The sequence below is a fragment of the Chelonoidis abingdonii genome, chromosome 2 (assembly GCF_003597395.2).
Source record: "Chelonoidis abingdonii isolate Lonesome George chromosome 2, CheloAbing_2.0, whole genome shotgun sequence".
NCBI lineage: Eukaryota > Metazoa > Chordata > Testudines > Testudinidae > Chelonoidis > Chelonoidis abingdonii.
In genome coordinates this window covers 179,901,386-179,921,429 of record NC_133770.1, presented here as the reverse complement: position 1 = coordinate 179,921,429, position 20,044 = coordinate 179,901,386, and the positions used below count along the sequence as shown (strand labels likewise).

Genomic DNA, 20,044 nt, shown 5'->3' with positions numbered 1-20,044 from the left:
AGAAGGACCTCGGAGTATTGGTTGATCACAGGATGACTATGAGCCGCCAATGTGATATGGCCGTTAAAAAAGCTAATGAGGTCTTAGGATGCATCAGGCGAGGTATTTCCAGTAAAGAAAAGGAGGTGTTAGTACCATTATACAATGCACTGCTTAGACCTCATCTGGAATAGTGTGTGCAGTTCTGGTCTCCCATGTTTAAGAAGGATGAATTCAAACTGCAACAGGTACAGAGAAGGGCTACTGGGATGACCCGAGGAATGGAAAACCTGTCTTATGAAAGGAGACTCAAAGAGCTTGGCTTGTTTAACCTACCAAAAGAAGGCAGAGGGAAGATATGATTGCTCTCTATAAATATATCAGAGGGATAAATATCAGGGAGGAAGAGGAATTGTTTAAGCTTAGTACCAATGTGGACACAAGAACAAATGGATATAAACTGGCCATCAGGAAGTTTAGACTTGAAATTAGATGAAGGTTTCTAACTATTAGAGGAGTAAAGTTCTAGAACAGCCTTCCCAGGGGAGTAGTTGAGGCAAAAGGCATAATCTGGCTTCAAGACTAAGCTTGATAAATTTATGGAGGGGATGGTATGATGGGATAGCCTAATTCTGGCAATTAATTGATCTTTTATTATTGGCAGGTAAACATGCCCAATGGTCTGTGATGGGATGTTAGATGGGGTGGGATCTGAGCTACTACAGAGAATTCTTTCCTGGGTGCTGGCTGGTGAGTCTTGCCCACATGCTCAGGGTTTAGCTGATGGCCATATTTGGGATCAGGGAAGGAACTTTCCTCCAGGGCAGACTGGCAGAGGTCCTGGATGTTTTTCGCTTTCCTCTGCACGGGAGCACGGGTCACTTGCTGGAGGATTCTCTGCACCTTGAGGTCTTCAAACCACAATTTGGGGACTTCAATAACTCAGACATTAGGTTAAGGGTTTGTTACAGGAATGGGTGGGTGAGATTCTGTGGCCTGCATTTGTGCAGGAGGTCAGACTAGATGATTATAATGGCCCGTTCTGACCTTAAAGTCTATGAAATCTAAAATGGTCACTCAATTCAATAAGGGCTGCAGGTGACCTGCACTCCAAGATCAGGCACTGTGTTTCTAGCAGAATTCAAATTAATTTCTTTATCATCTTCCTCATTTTTGCACAGCTCTCAGATCAGGGTTTTTGTTAGCTGCAGTGTCAGCTTACTTTATTTTGGCCTGTAAAAGTGATGGCTTTTTACTTTTTAAATCTCAGTGATGAAGGGTTCATGCAGGAGTAGATTTATTTTAAAAACAACTACAAAAGTAAAAATCATAACAACATTTCCCTAATAGTTTAAAATTTTTGATATTGGCCCAAGCTTAATCTTACTTAACAGCATCCCTTTAGTTAATACAACAGAAAAACTGGAAAAAATATTAAACCATTTTTCTGTTTTTGTTAAAGCGAAAAACAAACTCAGTTTAACCATCTTTCTTTCTGAGCAGATCAATAACTATTCTTGAATTTTTCACAGGATAACCAACATATCAGTCCTTAATTATAAGATACTTTCTAAAAAACAGTCAAAAAAAATAATCTATTTAACCACTGTGAAAACAGGGTGTTGTCCAAGGTAATTTAAATACCAGAGGGGGTCCTTTCAGAGAAATAAATTCTGAATTCCTAACACTGCTTTTAGTTGTTGATTCAAACTGCTCATCAGAAAGAAAGAAAAGGGCAGACATGCAAACATCAGCCTGAAATCTCACCTTCAGTTTTGCAATCTCTGTGCAAGTATGCCTGGTGTACATCTTTCAGAAAGGGCACAATACAGTACAATTGCAGCCCATAACAGCTTCGGTTTACAAATAGCTATTTTATGACAAACTAAAATACAGCTTTCTGCCAACTCAAACAAGATGTTTGGATACTGATCTTGTTTTTAAACAGGAGACCAATTTTTTCTGTACATTAAAAACTTCCTAGTTTGCAAACAGTTTAAAGAATGAGACAATTTTTGCAAGATAAGGATTACTGGAGTGCACTAAAATATATTCCAGTACTGTTGTGAGAAGGAAAACTATATCACTGAAACAAAGACAATAGCATGCATTGATTCTGGAAGCACAACTTTCTATTTGCAATAGGATATAGCAACAATAAGAATACTGGGCCAAATCACTCTTTCTTGTGGGAAAACCCATGGCGGGGAGGGGCCCTGGGGCAGGAAAATTCAGTGAGGTTTCTCTTGCAAAATTTATTACACATTGGTGGGGGTGGGTGTATTCCCTCACTTCCCAAGTAGAAGAGAGAGGGTTTGGCCAACTGAACCTATTTCAGGGAATTAACTAGGGAGACAGAGCCAACAGTATGGGAGTTCTATAACTGCCTGGCTACAGGATTGCCCATCTTCTCAAGCTCTCAGGGATCCCTCTGTGTATTGCTGCACTGGGCAATTACCCCCTTCCCAATTAAAGGAGATAGAGAGGTCCACAATGAAGACGGAGCTCAGCTTGGAGGCAATACAAACTCAGGCTGCGTTAAACACTGAATTAATTCCCTATGGAGTAAGCATTCCATCCTCACTACACCCACATGCACACAAATTCAGAGCCAGACATATGACTGCAGGTTCCCTAGCAAGAATCTGTCCCTTCGCTCTGGTCCTGGCTGCTCAAATTGTGCTGTGGCTAGAAGTGTGGCATCTGTAAGCGACTGAGGCCATACAGGACCACAGAAAGCTAAAGGCTGCAAATAGCTGTTTGTGCCAAAGGTGAGATATGAAACAACTGACAACCAGCTTTGATGGGACAGTAAAACAGAGGCTTGAACAAAAATCATGCAAAACTTGTTGCTTCCCATTCAGTCTGAACAGGAAGGCATTTGCTAGATCTGTTTCCTCCTTTGGGATAAAATGTGACTCTACAGTATGCTGAAGCTCAGCTCATCAACATTTGCTGCCCAGCCCCCGACCAACCCCCCGTTCTTGATGGTTTCAGCATCTTCTCCCTTCATTTTAAAAACACTAGTGAGAAAGCAACAGGAGAACCTTGGTTACAATCTTTAACGGGGGTAAGAAGAGGGAAGGAAGAAGAGATGATGTTTTTTCATAGTCACTCGACTCACCACAGAGAAGCTGCTACAGAAGCAAAAAAAAGTGTGCCCCAACCCTTTGGAGCTATTACAAGTTTTTATTACGGTTTGTTCTACTGTCTTGCACATGAGCGCTCCCTTTGGAATAGATAGGAAGAAGCACACAATACACACAGCACAGGCAAGGAGAGAGCAGACCTGACGTATAGCACAAAGCAGCTCATTGTTCCGCTTAAAAAACCCCAAAAGACACATTAATGTTAAAATACAAGCTGTGAATTAATTGGGCCAGAGAAAATTTAATACTTTCAGCCAAACACTTTTCTTGGTTTCATTAAGCATACTATCAGAGGGGTAGCCATGTTAGTCTGGATCTGTAAAAGCAGCAAAGAGTCCTGTGGCACCTTATAGACTAACAGACGTATTGGAGCACGAGCTTTCGTGGGTGAATACCCACTTCATTGGATGCATGTGGGTACCCACGAAAGCTCATGCTCCAAAACTTCCGTTAGTCTATAAGATGCCACAGGACTCTTTGCTGATTAAGCATACTATGTTCTATGCTATGGATAATCGTTTCTTTTGTGGGGAGGAAGGAGGATTCCCATCTTAAAATACTAAATACATTTCAAAACACTTTTCCTTCCTGGGCCTAAAAAGCATTACTACTCCTACTTACCATCCGCCTAAAATGACCTACTTTTTCAATGTGAAGTGAAACCAAAGATTGTTTAAATGTAAGTCCAGGCAGTGTTACTAATGCAGAGATTTAGAGAGGAATAACTTTCTTCAAATCAGCAAGGGGACATCTCGTCTAGGACAAAACGCCCATGATAGCTTCTTTCTCAGTGTTCCTTAAGATACAGCTCATAGGTTGCAATTCACCTCCATTTAGAAGTCCAGTACCAAACCTATTCACCACTAAAGTTGCACTTGAGCCTTCAAATTAGGACTCAAGTGAGACATAAGTGGTACATAGGTCTCGTGCTGAGTTTCTGCCCAGGAATGAATTTCACTCAGACTATACAACGGGAAACTGTTTCTCCCCACTCATCTCCCATGCTGTAATCCATCAAAAGAAGGATTATAGTTTTAGTGAAATTTTGCATCAAAGCCTCAAGGGTAGCAGGGAGGAGATGGGGAGAAAACAAGTTGGATGGGAAGAAGAAAGAATGATGCTATTCAATGCCACTGCCTAAAGCAAAGGAAAACCAAAGAAAGTTTTCCAACTGACCTTTTTTAATACCAAGTCTGCCCTGGCTACTGAAGTATTGGTGCTGGCGAGGCCCCAACGGCAGAGAAGTTTACTGGTAGCGTCACCTCACTGTCACCACTGCTGGAGCACCAGTACAGAGCAGCCTATATGAAAAGAAAAGCAAAAAGGATAAGACAGCGGAACAGGACTCTCTGGTGGCAGTTTTTTCTACTACTTAGCGTTAAGTCCAAAAGGCACTGAGACTATTTCCAAAAATGTCTGAATACACACATGTAAAGGTAGAATTTTACCCAGACAAAACGTCACTCTAAACTCACAAAAACCAGAGAAGTAGATCTTTAAGGCCACCCTCCAGCCACGAAACTGAGACTGCTTGTTTTGTCTGAGCCTTTTATGTCGTTATTCGTGTTAGGGTTTGTTAGCAACATTTGGTATATTTATATTACCGTGTCTATGTAGATGTAATGGTTTACACTTTTGCTTTGTTTGGAAAAAAAAAAAAAAAATATGAACCTGCCATCCCTTTACCCGCAAAGACCCGTCAATAACCCACATGCTTATTCTTCCTCTATAAGAGCTTAGATAACAAAATACGTATGTATCATAAAAGTCTGTAGGATTGGCAACATGAGAAAGTTAATGATGCTGAAAAAAATACAGCCCCTTGAGTCACCATGGTGTTACTTCAGTTGCATGATGTAACTGTACTGAAACCAGTGCAGCTACACTGGCGTGCAACTAAAATAATGCAATGGTGAACCAGTCCCCCAACATTTCGTGGATAAGATTCACCAGTATGCGCCAGCTGGCCTGTGCCACTTCAGTGACACAAAACAGCCCTAATGTAATTGTGAATTTGATCTCTGTCTTATCTTTTGTGCTCTATTTCTTAACTTTAATGTTGCATTAATGTTTCTTCATTGTCTGATATGGTATGTTTATGTATATGTGGTGGGAAACTGCCTCCCTAACTGAGATTGAGATGTGAGGCACGAAAGCTGGATCCACTGTGCCAGTAGCGAAAGTGAGAGCAAAAACTGGATGGCCCCAGGAGTGCCTGGCTCTTCAATGGACTGGCACCTTGAATAGTCACTTATACCTGCGCACAGTGGGCGTGAACCATTCCCATTCTGATTAGGTAGCATTTTGCACAAGTGTGACTACATAAAGTGCCAGACATGGAGAGTCAGACACTGAGATAATGATCACTGCTGACACACCCATATTTAGGTTGGATAGTTGCTGAAGAGTGTAAACCCCTTCTTTCCCAATCTGGAGGCAATCACGCCCATATACAGAGTACTCAACAGCTAGAATGTGACACAGAAAGCTAGTCACATCTTACTGCTCATTCCGTTTCTGGGTTTAGCTTATTTAACAACAAAATCCCAGGAAATAAGGTTCTACATATTTCAGTATCTTCAGGAACTTGCTCAAGCGAAGAGGAGATCAGGATTTGAAAATGATCTGGATAATGTTGTTAGTAGCCCTAAAATTAGCAGCTACACAAGCTAGGACAAAACACGTAAGCAACCAATTGAAAGCCCACAAAAATCAGGAAGGAGTTTTCACTCCTCTCCTCTCTAACCCCTCATGCTACAGTATGGCACAACTGGAAATGAGGTGGCGGCTGCCTTCCTCTGAAGCCGGAGGAACTGACAAACATCAGAGGAAGACACTAGATTAGATGGACTTTTGGGGTAATCCGGTATATCTATTCCTATATTCCGTCTCTGCTTGCTAAAGACAGACACAAAAGCATTACTGTGTCTGCCATAAGAACTGCTTTGCATGTGTTCCGAAAGCTAAGACAGCTGTGTGAATGACTTAGAATTCCAGGAAGTAGATGTGTTTCTTGGCTTTAAGTCTGGTTTATTTGCTTTAGACAGAGTGGCAAGCCAGGCAAGTTCCCTCCCCAAAGAGTGGCACTGGCTGCAAGAATACTGAGTCGCTTGAGACTTCATGTAGTGCCTTTCAGTAGACAGAGGAGCATTTTCCAGTTCTGGGCATTATTTTGCCCTTTAGACAATATTGTCTCACCTCACTGGGCAAGGAGACTTTTTTTTTTTTTTTTTTTTTAATACAAAGATTGAGGAGAACATGGCAGTCTGAGACAATACTGCTGACAGCTTTCCAAACTCCCTATCCTCAAGCAGCCAACCTTGATGCAGAGCCATGGAAAGAAGATTTCTATTCTGTTCTGTTCTATATAGGTTCTTATATGGCACTCATTATTGTAGAATCTGAACTCCTGCTTGTGCTTTGTATCTCTTGGGGATGCTGTGATCAGAAGCCGCATTGGGGTGAAGATACAAAACAAGCCAGCACGGAGAGTGGCCCTCTATACAGCCAGGAGCTATTTCTGCAGAGAAGCCCTGAAAGAACTGAGGAAATAAATGCCTTCCCTATAGTGGCTCTTGGGCCTCCTTTCCTTCACTAAGCAGCAGTGAGAAACAAGAAGTGCCCTTTCTCTTGGGGGAGTGGGGAGGAGGTAAAGGGGTATTTGTTAGACTCCTTTAGTGATGTGTTATGATAAGTAGTGCGTCAGATATCAAAGCATCACATGGCACTCCCCCTGGCTCAACCAGCAACTATCTTTTATTGAACCAACTTCCGTTGGTGAGAGAGACAAGCTTTCAAGCTACACAGAGCTCTTCTTCAGATCTGGGAAACTTATTCAGTGTCATAGCTAAAAACACAGGATGGAACAGATTGTCTCCTTATGCTTAACAATCTGTCCCATCCTGTATTTAGCTGTGACACTCTGAATATATGTTTCTCAGTCCTGAAGAAGAGCTCTGTGTAAGCTTGAAAGCTTGTCTCTCTCACCAACAGAAGTTGGTCCAATAAGAGATATAACCTCATGCACCTTGCCTAATATCCTGGGACCGACAGGGCTGCAACCAGGAAAAACAGCCTGGGGCTGTAAAATAAGAAAACATGGTCTAAAATGCAACAGGTAAAGAGATCTGTAGTTGGGTCCTCTTGTTTCTTAAAAAATAAAACAAAAAACAAACAAACAAAGGCAAACCATAATACAGCCAGACCATTAATATGAATAAACTTTAACCTTTGGAAAAGTTGTATATGCCAAGATGTCAGATACCCCTTTAAAAAGAAAGGATGGGCAGGCACTGTACTCCAGCTTATGGAAGGGATTTCACATCTAGGAGCCTCAATAATAGAACAGATGGATTAAATCTGGAAGAATCAGGTAGAAAGCTTGTGGTGAATAGAAAAGAATAGCATAGAAAAGAATAGAAAAAAGAAAAGAAAAAGCTTTTACTCACAGACAAAAAGACAACCCAAGACAAAAAGTGCTCCCGGATTCTAAAAACGTCTGCTGAAGAAAAACTATGAGGGTTACATGCAGGTAGAGCAGGACAATGGTGACAGAGAGGCTGAAATCCCAGACGGTATAGCCAGTCCAAGCCATGGGATTCCTGCTGTAAAATGAACAGGAGAGAGAACCTGATGAGAGGCATGATGCTGCAGCTTTGCCCTTTAAAGGCGGGCCAAGAGCAGGCATCTGTGTTCCATGCAGCGCAGCCAGAGCCTGCAATCATTTCTGAGACAAGTTACAAAACGGGGACTTCTGTGTCTTATCAATTGGTCATGCAGATGCCTAGGCATCCACTGTAATGAATCGGCAGGGGACAATTGGTCTGGTTGTTCTTATTACAGCATCATGAAAACAGCAGTTGTAAGTAATGCTGAGATGAAGGAAAGCCACAAATCGGTGATGTCGAATTGCTCACTGGCAATCAGTCTTTGCACCTGTTGGTCAGGAGGGGCAGCCCGTCAGTCTCAGCTGGTGGATCAGACGAGCAGAAACGTATCAGACATCACTCTCCAGTTTAATACCCTCCCCTGAAGCTGTTTGGGGTATCTTTCCTCATGGATTTAAGATGAGGGGGTTTAAAACTCAGCTGTGTGTGTCAGGCACTAGTTTGTGCAGCAATTAGTGTCCTAACCCTGCACTTCTCACTATTTAGCTTGAGCTGTGTTGGCTGCAACAGGAAAAGGCTGAGGAAAAATTAGAGGAAGGCTGGATCATCAGTGTGAAGCATGCACAGGAAGCAACAGCAGATCTCCTGATAATGCTTTGCATCTCTGGAGGGAGTCCTGGTCATGATCTGCTACCACCTTATAAGGATTTTTTTTTTTTTTTTTTTTTTTTGCAAATGAGATTCACGGAAGGCTTGGCTGTGCTGCAGGCTTTTATCCCTGTGTCACTTTGGAAGCAGCATAGGAAAAATAAAACTCTTAGCCAAGAGTAAGAGTGTCCACATGGGGAGTTATACCAGTACAACTATACTGATATAATTATGCTGGTTAATTTCCCTGTGTAGATAAGCCCTAAGGGGACAGTATTAGCACGGTTTGCCATGGAGTCCTGAACAGATCCTGGAATGCTGCAGCAGCAATGCCTCTGCCACTAACCATCTCCTTTTAGTGCCCTCTCGCTCACCCAGCTCGCAGTGGGGAACATCTTACACGGCTGCACCCCACAAAGTTTTGCACCTAATGAGTTAATTTAGTAAAATGATGCATGACATTAGAAAACTTTGATAAGAAATCAGAGGAATAAAAACGTCACAGTTGCCACCTATCACGATTTTAATCACATCTCATAAAATCTGATGGAGTCACGGTATTAAATGAACAACACAGCTTTTGCTGAGGGGCAGGGGGGAGAGAAAAAAAAAAGTTTTATATGTTTGTTTCCAGCCCTCACAGTTGTGGAGAAAAGCTGGAAAGCATGAACCCTAGAAGTAAAAACAAACAAGAAAGCAAATAAAATTTAATTTTTTTAAAAAAGTCTTATGCATTATAAGCCAATCATGATTTTTTGGAGGGTGGCCTGACTCAATTTTTGAATACTTGAGGATGGCAATACTGTGGAGAGACTTCTTCCTTGGTACAGCAATTCTCTTACACCCTACAACGAAGTTTTGTTTGTTTTCATTTTTTTTTTTTTTTAATTCGTAGCACATTCTACTAATGCTACTTGTAGATGAGAAGCTCACTGAAATATCACTATTGATTTAATGGGGAAAAGACTCAATTAAACAACAAAACAAAAAAGTTTTTCCAATTGAATTGTTTAAGAACGTGCAGCTCTTCTTGCTGTTCTTTTCCAGGGAGCATGCCTTGCTGACAGGATTAACTACTGCCAGACTCACAAAGCTGGGAGACAGCTGCCACATGGCAGCCATTTATTACAAGGCACCACTCCTTTAAAGTCAGGAAAGAGACAGAGCCTCTTATTTTCCGCTGTGTTATCAGCAGGGTTCCCCTGCTCCACAGGCTTTAGTGACTGGACTTTTTCTAAACACACACCTCCTTTTCTCCCCACCTTGTTATCATCATCATATTGCTGTCTTCTGCTCCTGGGTGAGCACAGGATCTATCCTCTACTGTGTATTCCAGACAAAAAAAGTCTATTAATAAACAGTTAAAAGATCAGAATTTCTGTATAACACACATGCACACTAACTCACCCCTCTACTTTACAATAAAATTTAATTAGAAAGTTTTAGTTTAACACAAACCAACAAAACGAAAACCAAGAGGGAGGGAGACATACTGGAGTGAAGGAATGCAGAGTTAAGGCACTATAATAATAAAAATTCTGACCCCACATATGTGACCTCTCATCCACTCAAAAGACAAGTCTTTACACCTGCACTTCTTTAATCTATAATATTGAATACAGAGTACAGAACACTATCTCAGACTGATCTCGAAACCACTGCCTAGTCATTGACCTTTTCCCAGTCCATATGACCAAGACACACATTTCTTTCCTTCTTGGCACAGACTAAAGACCTGACGGGCTTACAGGCCACCATCCTGCAGTCTTGCATCTTACTCTCTAAATAAGTTTTCAGAAAACACCGTCCCACATTCCACTTTGAGGCAGACACACCAACATATCACATCCATTATTTCCATTAAGATTAGATACCCCATTGTAAGTTAGTCATTCCCTTTCCTTCTATGATTTGCACTTCACTTTAGAGATGCAGGCCAGTATGATGTGGCAGCACTCTGGTTAATAAATATGCTAATTTCATATATGGTGATGTGGTACAATTTATCTATTAAGAATTGGGCTGAGGCCACCAGACTCATTTCACTTGTTCCCTAATTCAGACTCTAAGCAAGGTTTCTGAAAGCAAGAGACAGTATCAGCACTTGGCACTTAACCCCCACCTAAAGGAATCACCCAGCTAACGCACTAAGAGTATGTCTTCACTGCAATTAGGTACCCGTGGCTGACCTATGCTAGCTGATGCAGTATAAGCATTGAGGCTTGGGCTGGAGTCTGGCCTCCAGGACCCGGCAAGGTGGGAGGGTCCAAAAGCTCTGGCATCCAAAGCCCGAACATCTACCCAGCAATTAAATTGCCCCTTTGCCCGAGCCCCACAAACCCAAGTGTGCTGGCCCGGGCCAGCCACAGATGCCTAACTGCAATGTAGACATACTCAAATAGGTCTTTTCCATATCTAACTACTATGATCCTACACTATATAATTTATGAAGATGAGCAACACACACACACACACACCCCAGTCCTGGATGGGGAGGGGACTATCATATACAGGATGAGCTTTGTTACGAATATAAAACACTACAAAAAATGGTAACCCCTAATATACCCCATAGCAAATTCCATATGGGTCATCATAGCCAAAACAAGTCTATGGATTCCCCACCAAATCCTCTTGTATAGTCCTAAATATCATAAACAGGGTTACTTCTGAAATGACAACGGACTTTAAAATAGCAGTAACACAGCTCCTAGAAAGGTGGGAGTCATTAGGAGGATTAGCACATCTCTGAGGGAAGTCAGAGGTTCTGTCTTGGCCATGTTTCACACCTCAGTAAACCCAGGGGAGTGATCAGTTCATATCTGTGCTCCCTAGCGTGCCTAATTGCTTAACTGTTTTACCAAAACAAGAAGACTGTGCCAGTGTAAGTCATGCTACATTAAGAAACACTATCCGACAAATAGCAAAATCATGTTTGTTCTTTTTCACTAGAACCAGCAAAGATTACATTTTGGCCACATACGGCACACACAGAACTCGGAAGACCTAAATTTGAGCACGTACTTGCTACTAAATTGGTAACAAATGCTCTAAGCACTCTCTTTCCTAAGACACCAACACTGTCCTGGCAGGGAAAGGGGGGGGAGGAGAAGGAATACAGTAAATAGTTCTATTCATTTAAACTCTTCTCTTAATTATTAAAGAGCCTACAATCAGGAATGAGCTTCAGATATAAACTAGAGAAGAAAATAGCTGGAATTTAGTGGCATTTGAAAATAAAAGCCCCAGTCAGTAGCAGACATAGTTGCCTAAAAGCTTGCTGACTGGCTGTGAAGTGGCTATGCCTACAGTTAATGAAGCCTTGTTTAAACAGTTGTTTGTGATGAAATAAAGGGCCCGATTCTCCCCTCACACACTGGTTTTACAGCAGCACAACTCCACTGACCTCAGTGGAGATGCTCCAGACTACACCAATGTAAGCGAGAGAAGATTAAGGCCCAACATCTTTCAAAGCAGTTGAATAGCTTACTATAAAAGGGCTCTTTCTTATTTAAGACGACCCCTCTTCTTCCCTGTCCTTTTATCTTTTCTTAACAGTTTGCCATCCAGGGATAGGAGGGAACCCCAGCTGCAACAGCCTACACTTTTATCTTCTGCTGATCATGCAACCACACAAAGCTGAGTGCTGGATTTCCTGCTGCTTGCCTAAAGGGGCTGTTCGGCTTGTTTAAATATTGCTTGCCTTGAGAGTTTTGGAGTTGTGCCCAAGCAATGTACTGTATCTTCCCAGCATCCATTTCAGCATGTACTTTAAAGGTCTCTAAGTTCGATGTACTATGCCCTGTCGCACTACGGGAGGGGCTTGATGCCTTTAGAAAAGTCAATTTGTTTTTTTTCAAATCTATTCACATGCCATGTTCTGTTGCAGAGCTAACAAAAGGTCCCGCCCCCACCCTGAAAACATACCTCATATTTAATTCAATAAAGGAAATTTTGAAACCAATTAAATGTGAGTAAAGTATGTTCTGGTATGAAGGGTTATCATGAGGAGGAAAACAAATGCCATGTATTGTCTATAAACGGTTATCAATGCTAAGTGCACAAACAGCCTGAGATAAAGTAGAGCCAGTAGCTGTGCATTACTTTCTATCACTCAGGTGAGCTACAGTCCAGTGACCCCTAGTTATGCCAAGGTTTAAAAGTCCCCAGATTCTTTATTTTTTTTAAACCACATTGATATTTACTGGTTCCTCAGAACAGTGAAATTCTGAGCCTATATGATACGACCGTACCAACCAAATTACAAATGACGGAGAGTGAGTGCCCACATGCAGCACACACAATTAGTGATCCCAGCTACAGCATAAGCCTGTAAATTTGCAAGGACATACCTCAGGAATGGTGAGGCCAGACAGACTTAGGAAAGCTGATGCATACTTCCTGAGGAGGTGTGATTCTGTCAGCATGATCCAGCGTCCTGGGAAAAAGCTGCTTGGAATGGCACTGTAGTGGCACAACGTGCCAACAAATGCTGCTTCACTGAGGACAAGAGCAGCAGCGGCCCCAGGCACCAGTGCTCCAAGCAAGTGCCTCGGGTGGCAAGCCATGGGGGGCGCCTTGGCAGTTCCTGTGAGGGTGGCAGTCAGGCAGCCTTCAGCAGCTTGCCTGCGGAGGTGCGCCGGTCCCACAGATTCGGCGGCAGGTACGTCAAAGCCACGGGCCTAGCAGACCTCCTGCAGGCAAGACACGGAAGGCAGCCTGACTGCTGTGCCTGGGGCAGCAAAAAAGCTAGAGGCGCACCTGGACAAAGAGTCAGCCAGCCAGTGCATTGCTGAGAAATGGGTAGTGCTGGCTGGAGAGTGAGAGGGGATGTGGTGGTGATGACTCATCGCATCACTTGGGCAGGAGTCCTTGCAGGCTGAACTTGCCTGCAAATTAACACCAGGTTTTCTGGCAGAATACCTAGGGAAAATGGTGGTGCAAGCAAACTTTGGCATGAGCACGACAAAAATAAATCAAATATTCTGCAAGTCCCCTGTAAGTCACCTAATTAAACAAATACTGTATCTAACATATGAAGCACAAACAGGGCAAGAATTAATAGAGCTGACAGCCCTTTACAAAACCTTGGTAAAAGGAGGTTAATATGAAATCTAGCCTAGGAACAACAAAAATGTAAGTAGAATGTCTCCTTTATCTCTTCTACCAACTACGGTCTATTTCAAATTATGTTTCTTTGAATTTGTGAACTTGTATGTAGTGGATTTCCCATACCACCTTTCTCAACAGTCAAATTTAATAAAGACAAGGGTTTCATAAAAATACCTCCTTCGTCCTCAAAAAGAAAATCATCCTTTACAAACCCTTTCAAAATCTTCCATTTACTCAATTACCAGGTAGCCAGGATTCAACCTTGGTGGCAAAGTCAATGAGGAGATAACCTTGGCTAATAGCATGAATCCACACTGGCCCAACTGCAGCAAAACATGGCCAACCCATTCAGCATCCTAAAAGACAAAGCCCTTATCAGCCCTAGACCAGGTCAACAGCTGATATGCAGAGAGAAGAGATAAAAATCCAGATTCAAAACTTTCTTGTGAAACTTCTGAACGAAAGGTTCTTGAAAGGAAAGCTTCAGTGTATACTGCTCATAAGGAACTTTCAAAAAGGTGCTACTTAAGATGCTTTGCTGAATACAAAATATACACACACCCACAAATATACATATGTTTAAGACAGGGGTCGGCAACATTTCAGAAGTGGCGTGCCGAGTCTTCACTTATTCACTCTAATTTAAGGTTTTGCGTGCCAGTAAAACATTTTAACGTTTTTAGAAGGTCTCTTTCCTATAAATTTCTATATTATATAACTAAACTAGTGGTTGTATGTAAAGTAAATAAGGTTTTTAAAATGTTTAAGAAGCTTCATTTAAAATTAAATTAAAATGCAGAGCCCCCGAACCAGTGGCCAGGACCCGAGCAATGCGAGTGCCACTGAAAATCAGCTCATGTGCCACCTTCAGCATGCGTGCCATAGGTTGCCTACCCCTGGTTTAAGACAATGCTTGCAAGGAGGTGAAAACTTATCTTTAATACATTCTGCACTGGCTCAGTATTAGAGCAGGGATGAGAGATCTGTGCTGGAATGTTTCACACTATTCTGCTTCTATGCTCTAATGCTGTAGTTCAATGAAGCAAGTTAAAGATGGAGCATTAACAAATAAGGTTGCCAGGTGTCTGGTTTCCAGCTGGAATGCCCGTTTAAAAAGGGACCATGGCGGCTCTGGTCAGCACTGCTGACCAGGCCGTTACAAGTCCAGTCGGCTTCGCAGATGCTCAGCACCGCTAAGGCAGGCTCCCTGCGTGCATTGGCTCCACTTGGCTCCCAGAAGCTGCAGCATGTCCCCCCTCTGGCTCCTAGGCATGGGGGCAGACAGGGGGCTCCGCGTGCTGCCCCGCCCCAAGCACAAGCTCTGCAGCTCCCAATAGCTGGGAACTGCGGCCAATGGCATCTGCAGAGTACAGAGCCACGTGGTCACGCCTATGTGTAGGAGCCAGGGCGGGGACATGCCACTGCTTCCAGGAGCTGCCTGAGATAAGCACCGCCGAGAGCCTGCACCCCCTCCCACACCTCAACCCCCTGCCCCAGCCCTGATTCCCCTCCTGTCCTCTGAACCCATCGATCCCAGCATGGAGCACCCTCCTGCACCACAAACCTCTCATCCCCGGTGCCACCCCATAACCCCCCTGACCTAGAGCCCTCACCCCCCCACACATACCCCTGTCCCAGTCCAGAGCCCCCTCCTGCACTCCATACTCCTCATCCCTTGCCCCACCCCAGAGTCTGCACCCCCTCCCACACCCCAACCCCCTGAACCAGCCCAGTGAAAATGAGTAAGTGAGTGAGGGTGGGGAAAGCGAGTGACAGAGGGAAGGAAGGGATGAAGTGAGCGGGGGAAGAGCCTCAGAGAAGGGGTGTGGCAGAGGGTGGGGCAATAGTGTTCGGTTTTGTGAGAGTATAAAGTTGGCAACCCTATCAGCAAGTGGAGAAAAAATCTGTGGCCAGTGCTATTTACATGTCACCCCTTGTTTATCACTTTTTTTGCATTCTTTATACTGCAAGGAGCCCTCTTTTCATTCAAAAAAAAAAATCTATTGGAAATTCATTTCTTCAACAAAGCTTATTGACAATAGTCTTCCTAAACAATACTTGGGTCCATTCTTGCATTCTTTGCTTAAACATAAGGTCCAGTTAAATGGAGTTTGAAGTGTGGGAAAATACTCCAGATTGTAAACTTCAGAGTGCAAATTCCTTGAGTCAGGGGCTTCCTTCATGTTTTGTACAGAATCAAGCACACAAACAGTGTTCAATCATTCCTTTACATTTGTTGAACTGACTCACATCCTTCACGTCATTTAAACTTAAGTTTTCAGCATTTAGCTGCTTGCTATTTTTCCAGTGTAAACTGCCCTTGACTCAACTACCCCCTCTCCTGCCTTCCTCACCCCAAAAATCTAGCAAACTACATAAGTAGCCATGCTGTACTAATGCATAATAGCACCATCACACATCTAGACCATAAGACGTGTACTCAACAACTCATCTGGCACTAAGCTGTTTTAAAAACATAATATTTTCAAACCTTGAATCTATTATGGAGATTAGTGGGAATGGTGCACACACCCGGGCATATGTAGTTGACCACTTCCAGAGTCTGATGTATTATCACCAGAAAAAAATTTAAGTAAAAAAACCAAGCCTCCCAAAGAACCAACAATCTATACTGTCTGATTCCATATCTGCAGACCCTGATAGCCTCACTCATAGTGTTCACAGTCTAGCAGCAAATGGGAAGCTAAAACATAGAATTTAGGTAGCAAGGCATAAATGCTGTTCAAGCAGGAGATGCGACCCATCAGCTGTTTTTGCCTTAGAATTAGTACGCTGTGTTTTGCGGGACTGTTTTGCTTCATAAAACTGCTGCCACATTTTACTGCGTTGGTGCACAGATTTTGATGTAGGAGAAGTCAGTCAAGTACCACTTACAGCAGCAAGATTGTAGCCATTTTTTCCCCATGGGCCTAAAACAGTGGTTTTCAACCTATGGTCCGTGAACCCCTGGGGGTCTGCAGACTACATCTAATGGGTCAGGGTCTGCAGACTATGTATAAGATTTCCAAAGGGATCTGCACCGCCATTTGAAAGGAAAAAAGGTTGAAAACCACGGGCCTAAAATATAACCCCTCCTTCTCCCCCTCCATCCCTCAGGAAAGGTTAACTGAGAAGCAATATTTTGTTTTAAATCGAAAGAGCAAACAAGGCAGAGTTAAGAAAGCAGATTAACAGAGTAGAGTCACTCACTCTTCCCCTCCCTTCAGACAACAGAAGCAAGCTTCATATCAGGAAGCACCAACTAGCCGCCACAGCAGCAGCAACAGAAGTCCTTTGGAATCACTGCCCTTTGCAATTCAAAGCTACTTTTTGGCCTTTTTCCTTCAGGTCACTGCTGTGCACATGCTTTTTAATTTTTCGTATTTAAAACTTCTGCTACTAATAAAAAATGTTATTGCAAATATCATTTCTTTGTATTACCATATTCGTGAGTGACTTCATTAATTAGCGGACTGACCCAGCAAGATGCTTAGCCTCAAGAGACTAAACAAAATGGTTTCTTTCAGCTCTTCCTCCATTTTATTTTTGTGAGAAAATGCACTAAGTACAAGTGCAGGGCTCTGAAAGGAAGTTTTGCATATTGAGTTGAAAATGCAAACATCCTCACTTGAAGGAAACACTTAATTTTTAAGCAATTTGAGCATCTCTGGAATGAAATATTAAGTTCAGTGATAAAGAAAGCTTAAGAGCTGTTCAAAGCCAGCAAGAAAATAGAAAAATATGTGATGCTATCTTTATCTCCGAGCCTCTAACCTAGAAGCAAAGCTGGTACTGCCAAGGGCACACAACTTTCTAGGTAGTAGTCCCAGTTCTAGTCAGCAAACAGTGAAGAAAAAGGCCATGATGAACTGCGAGAACCTAGACAGGTTGAACTAAATTTTATTCATATTAAAAAATACAAGAGAAAAAAATTTGATTAACTAAAATGCATCTAGCAAGCAAAAATATTTTGAAATGACTAACTTTATGACACCATAAAAGCAGCAAAGGATCCTGTGGCATGCATCTGATGAAGTGGGTATTCACCCACGAAAGCTCATGTTCCAAAACGTCTGTTAGTCTATAAGGTGCCACAGGATTCTTTGCTGCTGTTACAGATCCAGACTAACACGGCTACCGCTCTGATTTATGACACCATGAGAATCCTGGTCCAAAGGAAAAGTTTAGAAGGTTATTTCTATATCAAATCGATCAATCAATCAATCAATCAATCTGCTTATTATCTCAAAATTCCTGTTTCACATAAGGTGCAAAAAATTAAATCATTTCAGCAGAAGTAACTTGCAGAAAGAAGATACATTCAAACTAAAATCCTTGTGGCCAAGGGTTTAAAATAAATAAATTCGCCATCAATTCAGTGCTGCTGTTTTACAGGAGCAGGGATGCATGCAAACATTGGGCATTATCAGGAAGAAAGCAGAAAAGGAAATACACTAGTGTGAACAAACACTTGTATGCTAGACAAGCACAATGATGGCTAACAGTGCAGAACTTCTGTTAGCACAACTAGAACATCCACCTTCTAAGAAACCACTTCCCACCATACTTGTCCCACCCCCGCTCCTCAATGGTGTGCTATTAATTGAAGTTTAAAATAACTGGGCAACTGATCTCTAACCAGGCATCAGAAGAGTTGGCTAACAGCATACCACCGCCCTACAACATTTACAAACCACCAACGAATAAAGCTGGTGGTGAATTGCAAATTTTTGCCTAACTGAAGTGTTAATGGGGGCTCCCTTGGTGACATGAACACGTTGCACACCTACAAATCCACCCTACACAGAGTCAGGATTACAAATATATACAGATACTCTACACATTTGCTTCCACCTTGTGGATTATTGGAGATGGAAACATCAGTATTTTTAAAACAACAATGTATGAATATCTCTAAAATTAGTCTCCAGGGTAATCTGTGGGCAATATACCATATTGTGCTATAAAAAGCAGGAGAAAAAAAGCCCCACTAACCATTAAACCACTTTTTCATTTCAGTATTGCATTTTCTGGGGACAGTCTGTGTGGCAAGGAAAAAAATACAGTTTTGCTTTTATTTTACTGAGTCTCTCTCTAAGCAGAGAGGTACCCACTGCAATATTACTCTACACAGCAATTATCAGTGTCTTTAATAAACTAAAACATTTTTGAAAGTGTCTGGAATTGATAGAGCATGCAAAAATCTTACCATTGCCTTATTCCCCTAATCAAATAAACAAAAAAAAACAGGTAACTAGTAAGAATGTTTAAACTAAAAAAAAATTTTAAAAAGGTGATCAGTTTATCAATTGTTGGATACAAAAATATAAACTAGGGGGTCTCAGAGTTTTGGGCAAACAAATTAAACTAAAGATTAACAAAAAATACCCTAAACCCTGCAAGATCTTACTTGTTAAAGCCAACTTGAATCAGCCAGTTCCTACACTTGCTTGTCCTTGCTAAATTAACTGCAATTTTAGCATTATCAGTATACTACAGCCCCTTTTGGATTATTTGTTAAGATTATCAGCCTTCTTCTGTCACTACATAAAGCATCAGTGGATCCTGTTTTGTACATTTTAAATTCAGAGAAAAATGTCTCAGGGTTGCTAGGTGTGTCACACATTCCACTCCTGCTGTGTGGAAGGAAAGGTAAATATCACAGTAGTGTATCTCACTCCCACAAACACAGAGAGCAGCTCAATATTATATTGCAATCAGCGGGGCACCATTACAAGCTAAGGCCCTAATCCTGCAAGTGGATCCACACTGGCAGCCCCCTGCTCTGGGGAAAGCCCCATTAGCTCCACTGAGAATTCATTCATACATTTAGGCGTGACTGTGCAAAGCACCTTGCAGGATTGGACCTCCCCAAAGACAACTGCTGAAGGATTTCCTGGGGCTGTTTAGCAAGTTCTGTGTGTGAGATGCTTCCCACACTTTATTCTCCCCTGTATTTTGAAAAACAACTTTCAAACTATACTTACTAAATCTGAAGTGGAGAGGTCTTTAAAGATGGACACATTCATTAGCACTAGACATTAAACTGGGGGCAAACCAATTCTCAAAGACAAATCCTTAAATTGTCCTCAGAGGTAAAAGACAGATAATTTAGTGCACAGCTGTGTATTCTGCACAAACAACAACATGTATAATGCACAATGTATGTCAGAGATGGGCCCTACATTGCAAAATCAAGATCCAGAACTGGAATAGATTCCAAACTTCTTCAGTATTCAGACTGAGAATTTAGGACAACAAATTCCAATCTGGTCCTATTTTTAGTTTATAGATCTGCACATACAGAGATCTCTATTTACAAGAAACATTAAGAACCTATGACTATTTCTAAGAACTACTCTTTCACTTTGTTGCAGCTACTAATGCTTTCCCTTATCCAACCAATACACTTTAAAAATTGTATTCCATATACTGGCAATGTTAATAAAATAGTCCTTCCTGTCTTCCACTTGTACAAAACTAAACCCACATCTTACCAGGGGGTTTTATATCATATTCAAAGGAAGAGCAGTTATACTATGCATGTTT

At 42.0% G+C, this 20,044-nt stretch overlaps 1 long non-coding RNA gene across 2 annotated transcripts in view; it reads right to left on the bottom strand.

Annotated features, from left to right (window-relative positions):
- The window catches only part of LOC116820529 (uncharacterized), a 78,751-nt gene that overhangs the window by 17,523 nt on the left and 41,184 nt on the right, over positions 1–20,044 (bottom strand). For both annotated transcript variants that reach the window (XR_004372638.2, XR_004372637.2), the window contains exon 3: positions 4,305–4,429. This is a non-coding gene — a long non-coding RNA (uncharacterized LOC116820529). The remainder of the gene's footprint in view (positions 1–4,304; positions 4,430–20,044) is intronic.